Raw genomic sequence first — 26179 nt, forward strand, 5'->3', positions numbered from 1 at the left:
CTGATTAAAACAAAGCGACGAGCGTATCTTCTTTGTGCAGGGAACAAACAACAAGCCCAACTTGAACGCTCCTCTTCAGTGATGTTCGTCGTTTTGTAATTTTTGTTTTCTTTGTTTCCTTTTTGGTTTGCGATTCGGTGCAGTTATGGTTTTATTTATCTTCAATAATGTTGTTTGCGCAAGGCAAGTCGCTATGCGTCATTCTTCTGTTTACGATGCCAATTCTTTGCATCAAGGGAAAGACCACCGTCGCATATTCACAAGAACTCTTAATCTGGGATTGTTCGAAAGAGAAAATTCCAGCCAATCACCATGCTGGGCATATGATTACTGAAGGCAGCCCGCCAATGGTAAATAGCACTTACGAACGAAATGATTTGTGAATTCAACCATTCAATCCCCGCCTGTAATAACAACGGTCGTTCGGAACAGCATCAGCTCCCAATACCATGTCACCGATCCACATATTTTTATGGAAGACGAGTCCCTATGAATACACTATTAGTTATTAATCTTCATTGCCTCCTCAGCCTTCATCTTTCTAATACGACGAAGGACGCCTGTTCTTCTCTATTCTACCACATCATTCCGTCTCTTTCTCAAAAGTTTTATTTTGTATTTTGTTTGGTTTTCTCTCTAAATATCAAACAATTCTGTTAAAGTGAACATGGCTCCCTTAGCCGTTTTCGTGGCCTGCAGTTCAACTCTCATAGCCAGTGCAAATGCACTGACACAAAGAACGTGTGCTATTGCGCAACAGAGCTGCAGGGCGTGTTCATCGCCAGACACCAGCTCTTACAGCTCTTTGAGTAGCACATGCTGCTACGTGAGACCTTTGGGGAATGCGGCGGTTTAGATGCTGCGGTGGAACGCCTGGGAAGCACAATCCTCCTCCTCTCCCGGCACTTTCTCCTTTTGGGGGGCTGCGGAAGAGAAAGATGGCAGTCGCCTTCCACGCAATTTGAAAGTAACGACATTCTCCTCCCCGCGGCACTATCCTCCTCGATTATCCTCACGTGCCGGCTGCGCACGGCACGCTTTTTGTACTTGGATCCCGCGGACGAGCCACAGCTTTCGACAGAGGCTCATGATTTTGGGCCAGTTGCAAGCCCTAGTAGTGAAGAAAATTTTGAAAAATGGTGATGACAGCATCAAGAATGCTGAATGTAACGTTTATGAGGTTTGTTTCTTCTGAAAGCCGTGTAAATGGAGCATAATGACGTTAAAGCAGCTTTAGGGCGAGTTCTGTACTCTAGACATTTTTTTTTTTCTAGCAAGAGGATAAGGTGCCTTTAGGCATCTGATCTAGTATTGCTTATGGCACATCCCTCTGCGTTTGTTTTTCTTTTTTCCTTACCTTCTTGCTTGTGTGCCCATACAGGCCGCAGCTCTTATATTCAGCGTGCATTATAATAATTCATTAGTCACGAGTGCATCTCTGTCCTTGCGTTTTCTCTACTCAATGTTAAATTAACTTTGCGTTGTGCTTTCCAAACTGAATACGGCGGGGGCGCGATTTCAATGTGAGCAAGCGCATGCGATCACGTGAACACCCCCTGCACTTTACCTGTGTCCATGAGCAAACGAAAGAATAATAGTCACTCACTCATGCATGTGTGCACCCCAGTTCAAAGTAAATTCAAGAACTAAAAAAAAAACGAAATGTGGACCAGCTAGCGCTCATCGCCCGCAATACCACGGGTGTACTTGCCAATAGTTTTCTCAAAGTTTGCATTTATTGTACCTAAGTGATGGACGCACGAATCGAAGATAAAATGAAAGTTGCTTTACAAGTCGCTATTTCGGTTTTCAATAAAACAGGCAACGAACCCTACCAGTCACGAGAAGTGCGATCGAGAGAATTGTTCACAGTGGAAAGCAGAGCCTATAGTGCTGCATTTGCGACTGAATAACAGTTGATAACGTACGAGGTTATGGAGTCCCCGCAAGATATTCAGAATACTCAGGACAACCCCATTTTGATCGAACGTACAAAGTTTCATAGCAAAAATAATGATGAGCATGCAGAAAGGTTTAAAAAGATACAGTATGGAGGGATGCTTTGGTACGAGTTGTAAGAAAGGCGCCTTACCTCGCAAGCAACACTGTTCTCTTTCGAAACAAAGTTATTTCGGCCAATGTTTTCCAGCCACTGCTTCTTGCGCAAGCAATCACGCTTTCGTGGTAGTACCGTAAAAGCTGCATAACCATCCTCAGGGTTATTGCTGCAGTTATATGCGCTACAGCACGGCATAGCGCATATAACACCGCAGGAAACACAGCATGCAACGTTCGCTGCACCGAGCCAGCCGAGCTAAGGAGAAAAATATATGGCAGATAGACCAATCGTCGTGCAGAAAAGCGGGCCTAACACCAGTTCCCCCAAAGGGGACGCGAAAGGGGTGAGGAGGAAGCGAGGAGGTCGGGTCGGCGGCGGCGGAGTTCAATGAGTGGCGGTGCATTAAAATTATCAAGGGACTTTCCGGCCGACGCACGCGCTCATTGGAGAAAGCATGCGCATGAAGGGTCGGCCTCATATTGCTCGCTCCCTATACCAGCGGTACCGATGTTTAGCTTAACGCATCTACATTAAGGAATAGCTTTCTTTGGATTTTTGGTACTAGCGTAATTTTCGTGCTTTCGATCTCTCTAACCACCTGCGCCGGTTTAGCGATGGCACACGTCGAAAGACAACTTACGAAGAAGCTATGCTACCTCTTTAAAAAAAATCCACAAGACATTTAAAAGAGTTTACGTGTGGGAATGCGAAAGCATAATAGTATAGCTTTGGTGAAATGTCTTTTCTTTTTCGGCACGTTGCTTGACCGCGCGAACTGGGGCTTGCGTTTTAACGCGAAAGCGTTAGGATCTCCGTGTCGCAAAAAAAAAGACGGTGAAAAATCATTCCGAAGCACGCATACCGAACCAAGCAGGCGCGCCACGTGGCGCACAAGCGTTACGGGACTAATGAAACTTGACAAAGTGAAATGCGTAAGAAAATTCATAGTACGACTTCGCGCACCCATTCACATGATAGTGTCGGATTGTAATTTGAATATAGGAGAAAACTAAATTCTGCTACGTGCAAACTCAAACACAACGCAGCTTTCCAGCGTTTCTACCATGTATAGAACGGCGCGCCCGGCTCAGTTCCTACCAACAACACCGTCCAGATGGCGCTCGCCTCTACGCATCCATGGCCCACGCAAGAGGCCACGTTGTTACCGGCAAGCTCGTGTTCATGCACAGCGTTAGCCGCCAGCGTTTTCCGGTTAACAGTACGGTTACATACGCTGCCCTTGCCGAGAAGCGTGAGTGCTATGAGTGCGTGAGAAGCGTGAGTGAGTGAATGAATGCTATCGCGTTCCCCTCTTAAAGGTGAAGCTAAAGTGGCCTCCAAATTTTAACTGCGCCTCGGTAAGGCCAAATGAAAACGAGCGAGCCGTGTGAACACGCTCGCCTGCCCGCGTGGAGTTCGTAACTCGAAGGACCACTCAGCAGCATTCTATTGAACATTACTGTTTTTTTCATGATACACACTCATTTTATACGCTCATGACATGGCGCGACCTCCTACCTAGAGACTGCGCCGTCACGTGCCCAAAGACAACGCACTTGGTCACAAGTTTAGTCAAGCGGAACCGTGGAGCCACCTTGGCCTCGGGGAAGCGTACCCTTCTCGCAACGCGGAGGCCCGGGTGCGATTCCACCCAGACCAAAAGTTAGCCAATTTTCTTTCCAAAGGCATTAATCTGCTTTATTTTCAGGTAAACCCCTAAGGAATTTGACCTCAATTTTAGTATTTTTAAAACGGTTTTACTCTTCGCCATCGGCCATTCTTGGTACCATAATTCTGTTGCGCCGCCGACTACAATGCCGGATTTTCGCGTGATGAGTCATACATAATGTTATCGCAATAATAACACCAAATAATAGTCCCGACTCTTTCAACTTTGTATTGCAAGGTGGAATAGTTAAGGAGCAATTCTTACGTTGAAGTGCCCGAGCGGTTTCTTGGTGCAGTTCAAGGGAAACGCCCATATCTGAGAAGCTCAAACTAGTGGCACTTGTTCACCACAACACTCCCGCCTACGGGAACGTGCAGTGGTACATTACGAGAAAAATGGGAAGACAAACATCGACGCTTAGGATACAAAACTTCGGTTAACTTATGACTGTGTGCTCATTAAAAATAAGCCATGCAGCGAAATAAGTTGTCCACATAAATGTCATATCTAAGGTTCAAGTTAGGCAAGCAAAATCACACAGCCCTTTATAATATTTTGGTATATATATATATATATATATATATATATATATATATATATATATATATATATATATATATATATATATATATATATATATATATATATATATATATATATATATATATATATTTCCAAGTCGATGTTACGTATTCTGCACTTCCTTATGGAATCCTCCCAAAAAGAAACCAAAAAAAAGGACTCCCTCTATACCCCCGAAATAAGAACTATCAAGCACTAGGCTTGGTCTGGTCTTAAATGTTTTGCGTCTTCGGAGCAATTTATTACGTGTTATCTATGGGTCATTTCTCTATGCTCTTCAGCTACTAGCCGACGTCTTGGCCTCGTCTGATCAAAAGAAGGTCAGAATCGTCGGCGCATTGAGAGAAGCGTTTTCTTTCCTGGAACTTTCTGATATATGATTTCCGACGTCCTCAAGTAGGGTTCCGAAGCTTTTACGCGTCAACGCGGTCATTGACACGTTCTGCATGGAGCCACTCGTGGCGTCACTTGTACACTTTGCGGTGAACATTTACATTATCTGTGCTCCCATCTTTGTCCTGACTCTGTCTGGGTTTCAACAGCTCCTGTATAATTTATAGACCCAACAGAGAGATATGCGGGGGATAAATAAAACAAGAAAAGGCAGGCAGTTTAACCAGATAGACGATTGGTTGGCTACCCTGCATGGTTGGAAAGGGATGAGGGCTTGAAAGAAAGAAGGAATAGGCAAAATGCAAAGTTCACGTGTGCAGTTGTAGACACAGCGTGACTATAAGCGTCTTCTCAGGCCCACTGATTTAAACCAATGAGTCTCTAACGTAGATAGTAGCTCAAATGGCGAAATTTCTCTTGTCGTATAACGTAGCTGCATACCTGCTGCCCTTAGGCTTCACGCGATTGTATCAATGTATATTCGCGCTGTATGTATTAACATTCTTGCATCGCAGTGTGGAGCTGTTACGTTGAACGTTGGTGCACACACAAAAAAAGGACAAAATGAACAAAATGGCTGAGTTCTCTCAGCGCTGTTGTACCTGTAACAAAAAACTATCCGCTAATCGATAGTAGGTGTAAGCATGAAATGGCCGCCGGCAGAGCTAATTGGTTGGAGATGATACTAGCCGCAATCTTAAAAAGAATGTAGTCCATGCTCGCAATGGCACACCCCACTCCATCTCACCACACCACGCCATACTGTGTGTGCACTGATCCATCTATATGCGATAGTTTCCTGTCGCAGAACCTGATTGCTAGTATCGTTTCGGTCAAGCGGCCGTTGGCGGCACCGGACGCTACCGGCTTTGACGCTACCGGGCGCTGCCAGGCGTCGGATGCGCCGCGGACCTCACGGACCGCTGGCGTTGAAAAGAGCCCAAGGTACTGTGTGCCAGCGCCAAAACATGGCAATAAAATTTATAGTGCCCTGTATCTACATTTTGAACGTCACTATTGGTGAGAGAGGGATAGCGACAGAGGGATATGAGGATGGCAGGGATGTTAGCCCGTGAAGAGTCTGGTTGCCTACCCTACGCTGGGGGAAACGAGGAGGAGAAAAGAGAGAAGGGAGAGAGAGAGGGTATAGAGACGTGCGCGGACGTACTTGATTCAAAGCCGCTCGTGCCAACCAGGGGCCATATAACGTAAAACTATTCCAATATGTTTCTATTCCAATCTCCTGACGTCAAATTTGCGTAACCACCAACGCAAGCACCGGGCGGTCACCCGCAAGGTTGTCTGAATAGACCTATCACACGCTCTCCTCCTTCATAGGAGGTCACTTTTGTTTGCTTGAAAAACGAATAACATTGCCTTCACTGAGCGGCTTGTCGTATCTAATTGGCAGACAAGAGGCGAGGAGAACGCTCAAGTGGAGAGGAATTCGATGGGGACGAGCCACTGCGCTGAAAGTCGATAACCGGATGAAGAGGGTGGTAACGGAGTCTGCGATTGGTCGGCTTTCCCTTACTTAGCTTGCGGTGGCTGGTCGAAAATCACGGTGGCATGCAACGGAAGCTCAAGAATGACGCTAAAACGGACCCTCAGCAAAGAAGAGTTGGCAGAATGAGGGGGTAAACGTGCCGAAAGTGCTCGAAAACGTTACACGGCCACGCAAGAAGTTTTATTATTCGCAAATACGCCCATGCTCTCCGGCAGGTGTGAGTAGCCAGCGTCTGAGCGATCGGCGGCAGCCATCTTCTATTCCTTTCGGAACGGGGCAGCCTGCGGCTATTCCGACGAAAATTCAGTTTTGTTCGGCATATTAATACATCTTTATCGCGTACACGTCACTTTGACGCGGTGAGTTCTTGCGGTTTTGTGACGTCGCGTGACAGGCAGGTGAAGTGGGTGAAGCCCGAAAACTTTTTACCAATAGCCGAGGGCTAATGGCGAAAAGGGGTCGAATCAGAAATAACTGTTTTTCTTTTTTCTGTGAAATCACGCATAAGCAGTGTGTAAACATCATATCAGATGGGGAGGTATCGCGGTTTTCGTGACGTCATGTGACAGACAGGTGAAGTGGGGGTGGTCGAAAAAAGTTTTTTACCAATCGTGGAGGGCTGATAGCAGAATTGGAATAGAAAAGTTTGGAATAGTTTTACGTTATAGCGCCCCAGATCACGCTTTTAGCTCCCGCTGCCGGTGACCTTCAAGTGACCTTGAGCCAAAATCTAAAGCCGTTACCCTGGCACTCAAAAGAGAACATCAGCGCAAGTTGCGAGAACAAAACCAGATCATCAGCAAGCTTTACATGGCTTTATCCGACAATTGTTGCCTGCCAACGCTGGCTAGGAAACTTCACAACGTCCTTCACTCCAGCATATATGCTGGGGAGTCGCACAGTATGTGTTCCAGGGCTTCCGGAACCTGCCAGTGTTCACAACCAGGGTTGATCGACTGGCCGATGAGGTGCGCGGAGACAGCTTGAATGAAGCTGTGAAGAAACATTTGAAAGAACTCTGAAGCAATATTTTTCCTAACTTCTTCGGGAAGTAACTAGCGTATGTAATGCGGTATTGACTGGTTGCCCGGATGATGTAGTTCCGTTATCGGAAGTTGCGGGGATGTTCTCGTTTGAGTTCCCGGGTAATAGCTCTGAATTTTGGGTCAAGGTCACTTGAAGGTCATCGGCGACGGGAGCTAAAAGTTTTTCACGGTTAAAAAATGTCACTTGCTTTGCGCATCGCACACTACAGACGCTTCAAATTGTGAGCAAGCCCCGGTTTGGTAACGGGCGGTGACAATGCTGTAACCTAAAATACAAACACCGCCCTGTCCCCCTCTCTCTCTCAGCTTTTATTCCCATTTCTATCTCCTCTTACCTTGTTTCCCAGTGCAGGGTAACAAACTGGATATCATTCCGGTTAAACCCCCCTCCCCTGACCGCCTTTCGCATTTACTTTATATATATATATATATATATATATATCGGCATAAGCAAATAAAATTCGTTGGGGTACTTTTAAATGGCGTAATGCCTAAAATAAGTGCAAAAGACGAGAAACGCAACCATTATGGTTAATATAATTCTCATGTTGTTACATTGCACGATACTTATCTGTTTGAACTTAGTGCGCACCACACTTTTCTTATGCCCAAATGTAGAACTTTGCTAAGCTATTCACCAACACCTCCTGCCAAATATAAACGTTTCACACCACCCATCGGTCATCACTCTGGGGCCGTTTAACGTAAAACTGTTCGAATATGTGTTTATCCCAATCTCCTGACATCAAATTTGCGTAACTGACGACGCAAGCATCGGGCGGTCACCCGCAGGGTTGACTGAACAAACCAATCAAATGCTCCCCTGGTTCATAGGAGGTCCTATTTGTTTGCTTCAAAAACGAACAACATTGTCTGCACTGAGGGGCTTGTCTTATCTAATTGGCTCACAAGATGCGAGGAGCATGCTGAAGTGGAGAGGGATTCGATGGGGCCGAGCCACTTGACTGAATATTGATAACCGGATGAAGAGGGTGGTGCCGGCGTCTGCGATTGGTCCGCTTTCTCTTACTTAGCTGCGTTGGCTCGTCGACAATCGCGGTGGCATTCAACGGAAGCTTAAGAACTATGCTTAAACGGATCCTGAACAATGAAGAGTTGGCAGAACGAGGTCGTAAACGTGCCGAAAGTTCCCAAAAATGTTACTCGGCCCCGCAAAAAGTGTTATTACACGCAAATAAACCCATGCTCTCCGGCCGGGGCGAGTAGCCAGTGCCTGAGCGATCGGCGGCAGCCATCTTTTATTCCTTTTGGAACGCGGCAGCCTGCGGCTATTCCGAACAAAATTCAGTTTTGTTCGTCATATCAATGCATCTTTAACGCGTAGACGTCACTTTGACGCGGTAAGTTATTGCGGCTTTGTGACGTCGCGTCAAAGGCAGGCGAATGGGTGCAGCCCGAAAACTTTTCACCGTTAGCCCAGGGCTAATGGCAAAAGGCGTCGAATCATAAATAGCTATTTTTGTTTTGTTCGATCAAATTATGCATAATCAGTGTGTACACGTCATATCGGATGGGGAGTTATCGCGGTTTTCATGACGTCGCGTGACAGACAGGTGAAGTGGGGGTGGTCCAAAAAAGTTTTTGACCAATCGCGGAGGGGTGATTGCAGATTCGGAATAGAAAAGTTTGGAATGGTTTCACGCTATAGCGCCCTAGTGTGTTCGTGTGTAGCGACTGCTTTTCTGTTGCTAACTGAATACTCTTTACCTGAACAAAACAAGGTGAAGAAGCGCTAGAAATTGTATAAACCCACAACTTTGTCTTCCATGTCTTATTTTTCAGTTGGCTTTGTCTTTTAGATGCTTTAAAGGGCCGTATAAACAGGGTGCAGTTGTTGCAATGAATGGAAATGCCAATTGCAATTTCTCGGCGATGTGCCACCCATCATAACAAATCAGTGCCCGCTGTGTATCTTTATGCTGTTTCGCATATGACCATATTGTATTGATACAATACCGGGTGTTTGTTTTTCATTCAGGCGCTTACAAAGCGAATACATGAAAGTTGAATTTCGCTTTCCAGCCAGCACTCTTTCCAGCAATGAAGAAGCTCTATGGAGAAAAAAAAGAGTTCAAAATCGCTCTGCACTCACGGTGACCTTCTTACATTCGCATACCTAAGTAGCCTTCACAGCCTTGTTTGTTTTTTGCCGAGCACTTTCGAAAGCAAAATCAGTGTAAATGGGTGGTTCCAAATTTCCAGACTACCCTTTTCGCACCCCTAATTTTGTTTGCTAAGCAAAGAGCACGAAAGGAAAAGCTCAGAAATATATGAAAATTGCAGGTTAAAGCATCGTGTATTTTGTCCAACGTTCTTTCTAGATTCTAGCCAAAACATTCGAAGGTTGAAAGTGACATTCAAATGACATGGTAATGAGCATCGGCTACTTAAAACGGGGACGAAAACTCTTTTTCTGAAGGCAATCTAGCGCACCCTCGTGCCCGACTAGTGCATTTAGGAACTGCATGTTACTTCTTCCATGCCACTTTAAAGTTTCGATCGATACGGTGGCATGCCTGCTAAATTTACATACCGTGAGGACAGCAGCCGTTCAGCAACTAGTTCTCGCTAAATTTGCGCAAAGCAATACAATGCCATCTTGTTTTTCCAGTTTGTCCTGCAGATCTATGTAGGCTGGGTACATGCTCTTCAACTATACTAAAAGAAAGTACAATACTCTATACGCCAACATTGGAAGCGACAGGATTTCAGTGAAGGTAGCGACCATGGCCAACCTTCGAATCCAGATAAAAAAAAAATAAAGTACAGCTTTAAATAACTTGGCTTGCTTCAAGTGCTATTTGTACTTAATTTGTCAAATACCATTGGTGTTAGCATGTCAATGAAAATTTCACAATTGCAATTGCTACCGGCCAAGCTTGCCCTACAAGACACATTTCGTCTTAAGGTATCGCTTAATGTAATAGGTGGTTTTAACAACCAAGATTCTGTTAGGGGGGTCAAATCGCGTAAGTCACGAGGTGATATTGGACTGCACTAAATGCAAAACAACTGCTACTGATTGGAAGAACGCATAACTATAGCAGACATGGATCGAAGTGATACTCGTCTTTTATTGTGATTAGAATTGTTCACCTACTTTTGTTGCTTTGAGCCAGCCAGCCGGTCGGTCGGTCGGTCGGTCGGTCGGTCGGTCGGTCGGTCGGTCGGTCGGTCGGTCGGTCGGTCGGTCGGTCGGTCGGTCGATCGGTCGGTCGGTCGGTCGGTCGGTCGGTCGGCCGGCCGGTCGGTCAGCCGGTCGGTCGGTTGGTTGGTCGGTCGGTCGGTTGGTCGGTCGGTCGGTCGGTCAGTCGTTTGGTTGGTTGGTCGGTCGGCCGGCTGGCTGGCTGGCTGGCTGGGAGGCTGAAAGCAACAAATGTAGGTGAACAATTCTAATCACAACAAAACATGAATATCACTACCACCCTTGTCTGCTATATTTATGCGTTTTTCCAATCAGAGGCAGTTGTTTTTAATTTAGTGCAGTCCACTGGAGTCACTGGAGCCACTGAGTTACTGTAACACCGACCGACCGGTCGGTCGGTTCGTCGGTCGATCTGCTAGACGGTACACAAGCTATCACGCCAACAAGCGGTCATAACGCGTTTCAACATGATTTATGGGTACAGCATTGCATGACCAAGCGAGACAGATTATTTAATGGTGCTGCTTGACGGTATACCCTCAAAAATATTAACTGGTTAGCTATGAACACGCAATTATGCTTTTCTGCAGTGTTGTCCCCATAAATCCCCTGTGCTGCCTACAAATCACTCATACACACATGCACCTGCAACGCGTCCGTCGAATTGAGCACGGAAATGGCGGACGCCGTAGTAGACACCGCGGTTTTTTCCACCCTGTGCGGAGCGGCCGGCGAGGAGAAAAGCAAGGGACACTACAAGGTGTTGCTTCAGGAGGGAGGGCATCCCCGTGACGTCCTGTCACCCTTGCGCTCCCTCTTGGAAACCTGTGTTATCAGCGCGTTCCTTGTCCACACAAGGACTCGCTTTCGTTCTAACTGCGCCTCGTCAAGGCCCAATGAAATTGTGTCAAGCGTCTCAATGCACTCGCTTGCGCCCGAGCAGTTCATAACTCGAAGGACCGCTCAGTGGCGTTCAAATAGACATTAACTGGCCCACCTAAAAATTTCAACTTCACCCACACCCAAATTTCAACATTTCTCACCCTGAAATTTAATTTGACACAACCCGAAATTTCAGTTGTGCAAGCCCCAAATGTCAAGTTTACGCGTCACCAGATTTGAAGTTAGGCCACTCCCATACTTATCCAATTGATTCGATTTTTAATCTTTCGTGTGTGCACACGCTTGACTTTCAGGTTGGGATGATGCACCCACTGAAAGGGAAGAAAATTCCGCATCTATAGTGCGGCAAGGGCAATTACGAAAAGAAGACATATCGCCATGTCGAAGAAACATAGCGAAGAGGTGACTAGCGCGCGCCATTAAGGAGACAGTTTTTGTTGAGGCCGCCCCCCATTCCGCGTTTTTACCGGCATATGTAGAACATCCTTTCTGCCGCAGGCGTCACGTGTACGTGAATATTTTTGGGTGAAGGCAACTGGTCAATAAATCTACGCATGCTACGTGAAAGCATCTAAGGTGCCGTATTCGAGACACTCGCTATTTAATGAACGACACAAAATGAAACCGAGGGGCTTGACTTTTATTAGTGATGCCATAAGAAGCCAACAAACAATGACACCAAGGACAACATAGGGCGAATTATCTGAAGTTCCTTATTCAACTAAACATATAAATAAATGGGAATTAAAGGGTAAAAAATCCAGTTAAGCAACAGAAACAGATACTGGGACAGTACCCCGAGAATCTTGCGCATGCACGAGTGTTTTACTTCATAGCTACCATGTGTGAAAATGAATTGCGGCTTTTTGCTCACGTCTAGACATTACAAGCAGCAGATTCAGCTTACTTCATCACTAGTGACGCCTTGTGCAAAAGGCATGAAGCAGGAACAATGAAAAGAATAAATACACAAATTCTTCGTAATGGACAGTGCCTTGATAAGAATAATTTAAAATAAATTATGCGTGTTTACGTGCCAAAACCCAGATCGGATAATCAGGCACGCCGTAGTGGGCAACTCCGGAAATTTGGACCATCTGGGGTTCTTCAACGTGCCCTTAAATCTAAGTACATGGGTGTTTTCGCATTTCTCCCACATGGAAATGCGGCCGCCGTGGCCGGGATAGAATCCCGCGACCTCGTGCATGGCAGCCAAACAGCATAGCCACTAAGCAATCACGGTAGGTTTTATAAGAATAACATTGAGCACAATATTGTAAACGTTATCGTTTTAGCTTGCTATACTAAAGAGAAGCAGAGCAAAGAGGAACACGGAAATAGACAATGAATAAACGAAGGAGTGTTTTTGGTGCGCCGCCTGCAGTGCATGCGATACCGTATGTAACCCGTACCAAGACCAAAAATGCTAGACTTGCCAGAGTCAAGCCACTGGCCAGAAATTCTCCAAATCAGATTGCTCGTATACTACGCCAAATTACTGATAGTAATTTTACCTCACATAGCCTATAGAATGGGATCTTGCTATAGTAATAATGCGCTAGAGCTATCGTTCGCACGCCTTCGCAATTTGGTCGAAATTGCAACTTTTCTTTCTATTTAGGGGACTAGATTATCTTATTTTTTGCCCATTCACCGCCTTAGTAAACCAAAATGCGTTTACGTATACGCACGTGGCTCCTGTACGATAGTTCAAAGAGGCACGGAGCTTACAAGAAAATTGATTATCGAAGTCATCAGCAGTCGAGCGACAAATGTCGCTGCAATGACCGCTTCATATGACCTGCTTCTCTAAAGAAGGCAATTATTCGTCTTGGAACGACGGCTCCTGCTATATTCATTGTCCAACCACCGTTCATCCATCATCATGAGTGACTTGTGGGTTCATTTGTCACAGCGCGGCGCCCTCTAGATACAAGGGGCGTGTATTCCCTCCAAAATATCTCCAATTAAACATAAGGCAATGCTGATGAATACCCATAGCAACCAGTATATAGTTTACCCAGGAAAAGTGAATACCACATCGCAGTAGGGCGCTTCAGCCACGTGTGGTTGTTTTGCACTAAATCAGGCTCGCGTCCCAATGTACCGCCCCCGCTCTCTACTCGAGGACAGATCGTGTTTGCCAGAAGCGGATTCTTGCAAGAGCTCTTCGCATTCGTGAGGAAAGGTTCGCTGGGGCTTCCTTGAGCGCACGCTTCGTTGCAGCTCCAGGCACTTAACGGATGGAAACCTTCGCTATCTTGGAACAGGCTTTGCGCACACTGGCGTCTAGGCTACGAGCTTTAGCCCGGACGGGCTCATTCGCGATTCAAGTCAGCTTCTCGGCGTTCGAAAGGCTCACGACGCCCGTCTGACTACCTCGCCTGCGAGGCGTCGTAATTTACGTCTTGAGAAAAGATTGAACCAAGATCAAGTAGCAATCCCAGGGGACCTTTATAAATGTCAGAGAGAATAAAATAAAGTAAGCAAAATAAATTCTGCGTTCTAGGTATTCTTGACACCATATAGCCCCTATCATTTGTTCATGCAAACATCCAATTCCGAATTTCGATATCGCTCAATTTTGCCTTTCTTTTTTTTCTACAATATATCGGAAGATGTTTCTCAAAGAAGGATGTCTTGGTTCATCGTGCACATCTGAGGTTGCTATGCTCATAAACGCTTCGTTTTATACCATACTTTATTCGCCTATATATACAGTTCCCCCAGCCCCGTTGGGGGGGGGGGGGGGTAAAGGTGAAAGAGGCTTGAGTACGTACGTTCATCACTATATATATATATATATATATATATATATATATATATATAGTGACATATATATATATTGAGTGCGTACGCTTGTCACATGTATATATATATATATATATATATATATATATATATATATATATATATATATATATATGTATATATATGAATAAAGGGAAAATCTGAAATCCACCAGTTCGTCGCACTTGCTACAAAGGAAACCCATACGGGTTCCTCGAAAGAAAAGCCTCATAGTTGAAGAAAAATTCGTCCTGGTCCGGGACTCGAACCCGGGACCACCGCCTTTCCGGGGCAGCCGCTCTACCATCTGAGCTCTCCACCTCCATCTTCTCTCCACCTTGCGGGGTTTCCGCAGAACTACTACGTCAAACTCTTGCCTTTGCTTCGTGTTGTCAACAAATTAGACTTCGCCCTGCCATCTGCTAGCCGCCTGGTTAGCTCAGATGGTAGAGCGGCTGGCCCGGAAAGACGGTGGTCCCGGGTTCGAGTTCCGGACCAGGACGAATTTTTCTTCAACTACGAGGCTTTTCTTTTGAGGAACCCGTATGGGTTTCCTTTGTAGCAATTGCTACGAACGGGTGGATTTCAGATTTTCCCTTTTTTCATATATATATACATACATATATATATATATATATATATATATGTATTATTCCGGTAAAGTATCTTGTTAGTAAAAACTGTTGTACCAGTCACTGGAGGCAGTGTAGTGAAAGACATGATTTAGTTTTCGATGGCAGAGAATTCCAAAACGAAATTGCAGAAAAGAAGGCTGTCATTTTACTGTAGCTACTGTTGATTTTAGGAATTCATAGATTATTATTTTTAGAAAACCGCATGTTTTTTGTATCGAAAAGTTCCGTTGGGGGAAGTAACTCAGTGGGAATGTCACTGTTTCTACTTCCACAGAATATAAGACCTAGTTTACATTGAAATGAGCAGGTTAAGGGTAAAATTTCAAGAGTGCAAAAAATGGGTGCTGCTGATGTGGTGTATGAACTATGGGTAATAATCTTGACCACCCGGTTTTGAAAGTGAGTGAGGCATACCAAGTGTGCGGGGTATGTGTTGCCCCACAATGAAATGCAGTAAGTAAGGTGACTGCCAATGAAAGCGTAGTAAAGTGATTTTAGAATATGTTGCTGAAAACAATGTCTTGCTTGAATAAGCAACCTGATGCCAAGAGCAGTCTTCTTAGTGACATAGTTTATGCGATTGTTATACTTAAGTTGGTCTAATGTAACATCCAGAAAAGTAATAAATTTAGTTAGAAAATATCCTAGGATATATATATATATATATATATATATATATATATATATACAGAGAGAGAGAGAGAGAGAAGGGGTTGGATGGTTGGTTCCCCCCCCCCCCCTCCGCTCATAAACCTTTTGGTACGCCACTGCCAGCTTCCTGTACGCAGCTGTACATATTTGAGTGCCCGACATCGTCCAGCATATTTAGGTACCGTTTCAAGTGTTGGTTTGCGCAACAATATTCCGAATATTCACAGGCATTTAAAACGCTGTTTTAGATAACAGTAGTTATTTCACTGAAACGCACTTCCACATACTCATTGTCTATTTAAGAAGTTGGAGGCTAAAATATATGCAACGGGGCTTCATATGATTTGTCAATTTACGGGGAACGTCCCTTCATATATATAGGCAAGTGAACATATTAGCTTAAGTACATAGGATGGTAATAAGCCTGCATTTATTTAGCCCCAGCCGCAGTTCTTCCCAAACTATTAAATACAATTGTACGCTCAGTATGTAGAGTGGCAAGTACTATAACACTGGGAAGACACATTTATATCGTTTATATTTATGTATAATCAATAATATTACCACACTACGAACAAGCATCACGTAAATCCAAAGTTCGTCTCTTGGTGCCTCTTTCAATGTTTCCTTCCCAGCCGGTCCTCCGTACTTCCGCACTCCGTTTGCCTGGCCGAGCTACTGATGAAAATAAAAGAAAATAAGAAAATAAGGAAATAAAAGGTTTAACATAAGTGCTTTTATTATTGGGGCAAAAACACTAAACCAAAAAGGATTAAAAGATTTGCTCTCACAATGACATCGCGGTTCTCTCGTTTGGCCACTGAAAAGGGCTTACCCGAGGCAACAATACACACTACCACAAGAGTAACGTTAGTCAGCGGAAAAGGGCGGATGAGGGCATGACCTACAAGCGTTCTAATGGATTCCCGCCGGCTCCAGCTGCCAAATGATTGCTCTGGTATGAAACAAAAATTTTTGTTTCTTCTCGGCTGTTCACCGCTTTATACTGCATCTTGTGTTTGGTCTCTTCAGTCAAGGACAGGCGGGATAAACATAACGACCTTTCGCTACTATTGGGAGTGTAACATCTCTTCTTCGCATCCAAGGAATTACGCAATTTTTTTTTTTGCTATTTCTGCGACAAAACGCTGGAAAACACTGGCGTTTTCTCTGAGGCGCTTGCGACTCCTCTATAAAGAACTGGAAAAGAGCTAACAAAAACGCATTGGTCTTCGTGAACGTCCCGGTTTCTATAAATACCGGCGAACGTTAATGGTAATGAATGTGCGCAAAAAAAAAGAAAGACATATGGCGAAGCCAGCAACTTAGATAGAATGACGGGCTAGAAACGTACATCAAACTTTTGGTTGCTCGTGTGTAGCTGCCACAGCGGCACGATGAGTGAATGACGTTGCGACATCCGCGCACGGCGATGGTCTATGCACTCCTTGCTGCTGGATCCCACCGTAGTAACGAAGTAAAAGAAGGCTGCGCTCTAAATTTCAAGCTTTGTTAAGGCAAGATGACAACGCCACAAAAGTGCATTTGGTGTTTTGGGAAACATGGGAATCGGGCTAAATGTTGTAGGCTTTGTATATGCTTTTAACCTTTACTTTCGCAACACAGGCATAATGCTAAATTTTAGCTAAGCTTGCAAAGACTATCTTGCGAGAACTGAGGAACGTTGTAGAAAAAAAAACGTAAACCCTATGAAACACTGGTACAGTGAAGCACCAAGTTGCTCAGAAGCGATTTTAATATATGGGGTTTTACGTGCCAAAACCACTTTCTGATTATGAGGCACGCCGTAGTGGGGGACTCCGGAAATTTTGACCACCTGGGGTTCTTTAACGTACACCTAAATCTAAGTACACGGGTGTTTTCGCATTTCGCCCCCATCGAAATGCGGCCGCCGTGGCCGGGATTCGATCCCGCGACCTCGTGCTCGGCAGCCTAACACCATAGCCAGCTCAGATGCGATTATGATACCGCAAGCAATATCGAAGTGCAGTGAACTGGCAGGCCGCAGCAGAAAAATGCCGATTTCCCGTATATCCTACACCTAACTACTGCCTTCTCTAGGAGGCCATATACTGCAACGTAGTCAATAACGATCATTGCTTGCCGATTGAAATAGAGGAGCTCATTACGTCTTAACATCAATCGCCATTGACGACTGCGCTATCGTCAACGGCTTGAGTGAACGAAACATCCAGTCGCGCCTCTCTCCGACCTTGGGTAAACCCGTGCAATGAACATAGTCTGAAGCAAGATGGTCAGCGGGAGAGAATAAGGGATCAAACGGATTTCGCAAATAATCCTCAGTTCCCAAAGTGGGAAGGGGCAAGAGGCATTAAGGGCTTCGATGGTTAGGCCGTTTCTCTCGTCCACTCAGCCACAACTTTCTCATTCCGCGTGTCTTCTCCCTAAGCCTTTTGCTAATGATCATCATGAACTGTGGTACGTGTGTTACGTGGGGAGGCGGTATCAGCCGAATGAGATGGGAAAGGAAAGTGGCTCTCATTACGGGGAATCGGCGCGACAAGAACGAGACATGAAAGGCGAACAGGGCAGGCGCTGACTACCACCAATAGCGTTTGTTTTTTTGAACACAAATATATACGAATGACAGGAAAGAGAGAGAGAGGGAGGGAGCGGGGTGAAACATGTGCATGCGTGCTACCCCATCGAGAACAGCGAATTGCTCAACTGCAGAGACAGCTCATCTCTTGGTCGGTTAATGCAACTGAGGGTGAACTAACACACGCGAGCCCTATATGGAGTGCATGCAAAGCGCCTCATAGGTTTTCCGATCTCAGGTATTGCGGCAGCTGCGGGCGATACCTGTCTGGTGGAAGTGAGGGCTGCCTCGGCAGCCGTACCGACAAGCTCAAGTTCATAACCTTTTAAGGCGGCTCTCAGCAGAGGACATTCGCAGATGTGCCAGGTGTATCAGCTGAGCGTCCGCATTGTGGCACTCGCCGCAGGGATGGCAAATTTACTACAATCAGATAATGAGCCACGAAGGTAATGGCGTGCAAATTACTCTTTGCATCTCTAGAAATTGGAACTTCTTGAAAAAACACCCGTCTCGCAGAGGCTAAACAATGTGTGTATTTCATCTTAATAGCAGGGGCCAAACTGGCAAACGTTTCTGTATGTAAGTGCTCTTCGCCAATGGCCATCCAGGTTCACTAATACTAGTCCTACATCAAGAGTGGGTGGCCTCTGCTGAATGGAAGAGTTTTAGCGTAAGAACTTACTTTATTTTGCAGAGGGCCAGACTCACACATCTTTTCATTCACAGTCCAATTGTAGACCATCTTCAATGATCTTATTAGCGCAGGCACCCGGCGAATGGCAAACAGGACTTATGGCTATATCTCTGAACTGCGAACCACAGTTCCGAGTTCGGAAACTGGCCTGTCATGTTGATTCGCGTACTATGCTTTACTCAGAAACACTAGGGCGTGACGCAAACCATTACATTGAATTAGGTATACCACGGATCGAAACAAGTATGAATTTTTGAGCTCAGAATTGTAAGCACTTTGTTGCGGCAGTTTCACTTGAGTGAACCAATAGTACAGGCGGTATAAAATCACCTCCCAGTATTTGTAGGGTTCCATAGCGATACTCGCACATGGTTCAGCACGTTCCGGAACGTTGAGCAAGTTCCACAGTTTCCAGAACGAGGAAACTTAATGCTTGCATCAAATCCAATATGTGTGTGCTCCCTTGCGAGAAGTGGAGAGCGTCTTATGAACACAGCGAATAATGCTGTTTGGTTAAACCACAAAGAACAGCATCGGTTAAAACAAATGTTTGAAATATTACTGGGAAAGTGAAGGAATAAGGGCACGTAAAGATGGCTTGTGAAAGTTTTCTGGCTATACTTATGTCGTTTTCTTTAGTGTTGAAGTGGAACTCGACTACTTTCGAAGTTTTTTTTATGAATATCCACGGATGTTTCTCAACGGCGTCTTAGAATCTCTAAACTTACCCGAGGATTTGGCGGCTTGAAAGTGCTGTTGTCAGTAATTTAGTTAGAGAAATCAAAGAGTCACTTCAGACTACGCAAATCCTCCCTTCCTTACCGCTGTTAAATGTTCGGCACTTCAAGGTGCCATTCAAAGGACGAAACACAGATCAATCCATAGCTGTGTTACTTGGGCGCCATGTAAAGTGCGTCTGGTATCTGGATGCCCGTATAGCAGATTTTATCATCATCACAAAGCAACAAACACGCTGAGAACATCAGCGTATCAACTATTTTTCTTCATCGAGCACTATGAATCCCAACGCACATTCTAAAAGCAATGTGCAACCATTCCGAATGTTACTTATGTGAACAAGGTATACTTAGCTTGCGTCACCAGGAAACAATTTACAGAATATGCCTCTCCAAGAAGAAAGTAGCTTATAAATATGGAATTCAGCGACCCTCATACCTCTTTCTGCCGTTTCCCCCTTTCTACCACACTCCTTCTCTTGTGCGCCCAAGTCAAGACAAATCAATTTCAGCATTTCTTTTGTGCTCACCTGACGGAGTGGTCATGGACTGACCACTCCGTTAGCTGCGCACTCCGTCAGGTTACTCGCACGTGATGTACATGTTGGAACTTTCGCACAAATAGATTAAAACTCATAAGGCTGGCACCATTTTATTCCGACTTATCCCCTCTTTTTCCTTCGCGGCCCTCGCCAACGTTTTCGCTCAGTTGCTTCCTTGCTCAATTAATATTTTTTTTTTATTTGTTTCTTTCACGGTTGTCATTTCCCCGCATAAAACACTGACTACGCTGGTAAGGCGCACGGGCCTTCTATTTGTTTTTGCTTACCGCCAGACCTTGCTGCTGCGAGGGTCGACGTAACCACAGGTAAGACAGAAAAAAAGTCATTGTTTTTAAACTGTTCATTAGAAACACGACGTCCTGTGCCTGCGCGATATCTAAATAATTTTTGCGTCCCGACAATGCGTGGCGCCCTTAGCGAGGCAGAGTTTTTGTATCTTTTTTCATAAAGGTTCACGAGATTTTTTTTTTATTTGGCAACGCGCGCCTGTTGTCATAATAAATAGGAGTCAGTATTTACTGCCGCACCTAAATAATATTTAGCTCTTTGTGCTCATTGACATTAATTGAGTGCTTATTAACATTGCACATTCATGAGTGTGTATTCATCGCTATTTATTGCATAACATGCATTTCCATTGCTGCGGCAGCTTTCCGTTCGAATATCTGTTACTAATAAATATTGGCCTTATGCAATTTTCTGCTAGGTGTATCAAAACTGATGGTTCCTCAAAGTGCTTTATAAAGCGTGATTGATTCCTGTGGCAAAAAGAGAACATCATTATGTTTATTCAAATTTGCCTCTCCCATTTGCTAACCGTGCATTTTTGAGAACGCTTGCTGATTCCTGATTGCAGTGCTCAACAGTGGCAACTGCAACACATGTGGCGTAGAAGCAAACAAAGAATTACGGCAGAGTCGATCTCACGATGACTATCCATGGTTAGGCGCGTAGCATACACGCCATTCTGAGACTCCGCTCACATCATTCTGAGACTTCCGTTGCATCGGCTGAGTGATGTACACCGTTACCGGTATTGGTGCACTTTGCTATTACACTCGATTACCAAGGTGGCCATGAGCAATACGGTATGACGACGACGCAGACACAACAATGAAATGAAGCCGAAGGAATGACGTCGACAAAAGGACAAACGTGGCATGACTACGATGACATGAGGACAAATGAAGTGAGAATTCTGAAGTGTTGGCAATGGTATAACGATGACAAAGTGACAATACCGTGAGGATAAAGCGATGATGGTGAGGGCATGCCGACGATGGCATGACTCTGACGGCATGACCAATGAAGCAATAATCTCGTTTGAATGCCGACACTATGGATATGATATAATGACAAAGAAAACACGCCATCTAGGTAGCGTTGAATACGGTATGTTGGCAACGGTATGACGTTTTTAAAGTGATGACGATTGTGAAACGACAGCACCCCCACGCTGCATGACGGCATTGGTATGGCGAGGACTGTGTGACGACAATGGCACGAGGAGAGTCTGATGGCGAAGCTAGAATAGCAAAGATAAAACGATCCCGACGACACGAAGACGATGGTATGAGAATTTTTTTCAATTTCAATTTAGTTACTTTCAGACAGATAAAAACAAAAATTGTTGACAAGAGCAGCTGGGCCCTTAGCAATTTGCTAGCTCGGGCCCGCGTATTAAGTGCAGCGAGGCGCCGGTAACAAACCTGAACAAAATGTGACAACTTTTACGTTCATAAAAGAGAGATTACGTTAAACAATAGCGCATTGACGACGACAGCATGACAAGGATATAAAAAATTGGAGGACGCTTAAGCTTCGCCTTCAAGAGTGGGACGCGACAGCGTTCCCGTCGACCCGCCAAGGGGTATAAGACAATGCGCTACGGCACAGCGATCACTTACGATGCGCCCCGCATCGGACTTAGCGCCCACCTATCACGCGGTGAGCGTCGAGCAACGCAGCGTTCGGCACGGCAACGAAACGTGCGCCTGAGCGAACGGAACGAACCAAAGAACTCGGTGTCTCGGAGGGGAAACGATCTACGCCAGCCAAACGTCGTGATCGGCACGGGCAGAGAGATAGATAGTAATCTAAACCGGGAGCACGGCGAAGCGTCGTCAGGGGAGAGGGAGTCCCGCGACACGCCTGGCAGCGGTCCCAATGTGCGCGCGGCGCGCCTCCTGTCGGGGCAGCGCCGTACATTGAGAGGAGGGGGTCTTCTGTGTTTGCCGCACGATGGCTCTGCGTGTGCGGAAAGCGCAGAAGAAATGCAGCGGAAATGCACTTCGCAACTCGTGTAATTGTGACTTCTGTACGTTACATGTTCATAATTACCGATATACACCGCAGTATAACTTTCCACGGCTCGTTTCGAAGGCAACACCGCATTCACTAGAGGCGCGTTTGCACCGCTTGGAAGTATCGAACTCGTGGCTGAGTGGTAGCGTCTCCGCCTCACACTCCGGAGGCCCTGGTTCGATTCCCACCGGGCCAATCTTGGAACTTGCTTTTTATTTATGAAGCGCGTGCCGTGATTTATCGCTCACGGTCAACGCCGCAAACGCCGACGCCGGCACCGACGCCGACACCCGACGCCGACACCGACGCCGACGAAACCGGCTTTTCTGCGACACGAGCTCCTTAACGCTGTCGCGTTAAAAACGGCTACATGCAGCATCGACTTTCCCCGGTATCGGCCCACTTTGCTGCAACACTCGCTTGCCAAGGTCACCCATGAGCATGACGGCGTTACTCGACGCAATGACGACGACGGAATGATGACGATAGGATGACAAAAAAAGAATGGCATCGCTGGAACCGAAGACGCTATAAGTATGACGGCATGGTGACACTAAGATTGCCATTCTGAAGTGATCACGTTGATATAATGAAGACGATGTGAAGACGACGCTATGCGAACAACGGGGTGCCAACGAGTTTATGACGACGACCGTATGGTGATGACTGTATCGTGAAAACTGTATGGATTGATTATGTAGAAACCATCGAATATTATTGCCAGTGTAAGCGAATAGCAAGAGCGAACGAAATTGCAAGTGAAGGAACGAACGGATGAACAAAGGAACGAGCGAACAGGGAGACAGCCTCCCTCCCCCCTCTCCCATCCCGGCATTCCCGCCCATCTCCGCGTCTCCGTTGCCCCATAGCACGCGCCTTTATGCCCGGTGCCTTCCTTCGTCCTCCCGAAGTTCCTTAGTGGCAGCTGTCGAGAGCGGACAAGTACACTTCTGGCTCTTCCTGGTACTTTGGCGTCAACGCTGTCAGCGTCCGACGGAACGGTCACCTGCGTCAGACAATCCGTCAGGAATTCCCGTCCGCCGCATCATCCGCAATGGTAGCTCTGCGAGAAGTACGACAAACGAGCTAGCGAGCAACCGCCTCCCGTCCTGCTCCTTCCGGCGCCTCCGCGTACCTCTCTACCTTGTACCGGCGAACAAACGAGCGAGCGAGCCAAACGCGCCCCTTCTCGCAATTCTTCCAAAGCTACATTGCTTCTTCCTCCTTCTCCTCGCCACTCGGTTGCGCATTTGTCTGCTCGTTGGGCACTTACCGCCTCCTTGTGTTGTAAACCACGGATTGACGTTTAACGCATTGCGCCTCGCATCTCACTTTAAATGAACTGGTTCTCCTTGCATGCACTTTTCGTGTGCTACTATGCGCTTCCGACAGTGCAGTTTGCAGACGAGTGTCGCACCACCTGTCGCAGCAGGAGCGCAGCTCCGGCCGAGACGGGAAACAGGCACGCCTTCTGAGAATGCAGTCCGCGGCTTGAAACCGGTTGGCGCGCGGAATGGCATATTCCTTTAATGCGATAACAGAATCAATCTTTTTAAAACACCTGAGCCCACGCTTACGCTTTCCATTCTGCGTCGTGGGCCTTGTTAAATCGATAGTCCTCAAATCGCCAGCGGCCGCGTTTTCGTGGCTCCCACGCCGACTTCTTTTACGGCAACTCTGGGCATTCCCATGGTTCGGTTGCCTGCCCGCGTTGGCTTGGTTAAGATGTCCTCACCCCCATGTTAACAGGAGAAAACTGTTTGATAAATCGAGGTTAACGTAAAGTACAATATGTCTTTTTTGAGAACGCGCCGCACTAGATTTCCCGCGCCGAGGGTTCATTGCATTTTTTCATGCTCTTGCGCTGTTTGCCAGGGCTGGCGCTTACTACTCCCGCCTCCGGCAAACGTACACACCTATAGGAGGAGCGGCTCCTATGGGGCGGTAGTGTTTGACTAATATGTATTATTAAGTGTGACTTGCAATTCGAGAAGAATTAATTCACTCATACTTTGAAATTTTCCTCATTCCGTGAACAACTTCCGATAGGGTGCAATGCAGAATAACAGTGAACCAGCATTTCATTATGAGCAGAGAGGCGACCTGTATTACGAAAATGCTGTTCTAAAATGTCATTTTTGGTTTCGGTTTCATCAAAACGTGGCACGAAATGCATTGAATTTTTTTAGAAGCATCATTATTTTTGCTCATTAGCTCAACAAGCGATCAAACAATACGAGCTAAAGTGTGCGAAAATTGAGGAGAGTGTCGAAGAAGTGTTGCTGCTGTGCCATGAAAGAGATAGTTAGTCGAATGCAGAGGCAAGTCATTCTCGCAGACTCTAATCAACTGCTGTGTAAATCATTTAGTTTGTGATGACGACCGGATGATCACTTGACGTGCGTTTCCGCGGCTGCGAATGTCACTACCCTAGCGCAGACAAGCTGGCGGCTTTCACACCGTGAACGTGTTCAGTGGCGCACAACATCTCCCATAGGTTCAAGCAAATAATTTTGCCCTTATCGTAAAGTCACAAAGTAAAATAAGCTCCATTTTGGTTGCTCTAAGGAAGAACCCACATGCATGTTTTGATGGCACCACAACACGGGCACGCCGATTCATCCGTGCCAGCGTTGACACAACCTGCCTCGCGAACCGCTGATTGTTCGTGCTCCGACGCGCCGTCGGGGCAGTGTCAGGAGCTTATCTCGCGTCGTTATTGGCGCTCTACTACATTGTAGCTTTCCCGATTTTTCACTGTGTGAGCATTAGGAAGGTCAAGGTGGGAAAATGTATATGTGTGCGAATGGTGGGAGGCCGCTCACGTGGTGCGTGTGCACGTGTGCGTATGTGCGTGTGTATGTATATACGTGTGTGCGCGTTTGTATGTATGTGTGCGCGCGCGCGCGTGTGTGTGTGTATGTATGTATGTGTGCGCGCGCGCGTGTGTGTGTGCGTGTGTGCGTGTGTGCGTGTGCGCGCGCGCGCGTGTGCGCGCGCGCGCGTGTGCGTGTGTGCGTGCGTGCGTGCGTGCGTCTGTGCGTCTGTGTGTGTGCGTGTGCGTGTGTGTGTGTGTGTGTGTGCGTGTGCGTGTGCGTGTGTGTGTGTGTGTGTGTGTGTGTGTGTGTGTGTGTGTGTGTGTGTGTGTGTGTGTGTGTGTGTGTGTGTGTGTGTGTGTGTGTGATACTGCAAGGAGTACTATTCAGCATCTCCTTGAGTACGCGTTGACCCAGTGTGGAAGCGATGCAACAGGGAGGCTTCTGGCGTGCCTCGTCGCGTCTTCATCCAGGACTGGTGAGGCGGTGACCATAGAGACTGAAAATGGCTAGCAATGGCGTGTTTTAAACGATCTCATAGGAATTCAGGAGCCTTCTTTGTTGGTGTTATATCTAACGCATCTCGGGGAAGTATGTCAAAAGCATTATTTCCCCCCTACGCCCATATGCGAGGGAGACATTAAAGCTTTCGTCAAATTATCGAAATGGTGTATAGACTGTTATGACAGGCACCCTCACCGCAGCCAGTTCCCTAATCTATACATTTCAAATACATGTGTATAAAGGGACGTTAGCACTTCCTAAAAAAGTGTGGATAAGAGAACACTTGTATGCAGCTACCCTACTACTTCGGATTCCCTATACGGACCTGAATGGGGTTAACATACATAAATGTGCTAATTGTAATTCGCTAAAGACCCTGTGCGCGAGAACCTATTTAAGCTTCCTGTTTGCTGCAGTTATCGCTGTGACAGTGTGGCGCGGACTTTTCTACTAAAAGCGGGACAGGTAAACGCGTTTTGTGATTACAACGGAGAAATATAAAAAAGAATGGGCCATTCGTAAGTTTTCGTGAAGGATGCTTTCATAACTCCACTTGACTTGAGCTTTCGTCCTCTTATC

The 26179-nt window shown here is 46.1% G+C and overlaps 1 long non-coding RNA gene across 1 annotated transcript in view; it reads right to left on the reverse strand.

Annotated features, from left to right (window-relative positions):
* Nucleotides 1–680: 680 nt before the first annotated feature.
* LOC139060517 (uncharacterized) overlaps nt 681–26179 on the reverse strand; it is a 61997-nt gene continuing 36498 nt past the window's right edge. The window contains exons 2-3 of the long non-coding RNA XR_011514892.1: nt 10378–10640; nt 681–923 (exon numbers count right to left, since the gene is read on the reverse strand). This is a non-coding gene — a long non-coding RNA (uncharacterized lncRNA). The remainder of the gene's footprint in view (nt 924–10377; nt 10641–26179) is intronic.

The sequence above is a fragment of the Dermacentor albipictus genome, chromosome 5 (assembly GCF_038994185.2).
Source record: "Dermacentor albipictus isolate Rhodes 1998 colony chromosome 5, USDA_Dalb.pri_finalv2, whole genome shotgun sequence".
NCBI lineage: Eukaryota > Metazoa > Arthropoda > Arachnida > Ixodida > Ixodidae > Dermacentor > Dermacentor albipictus.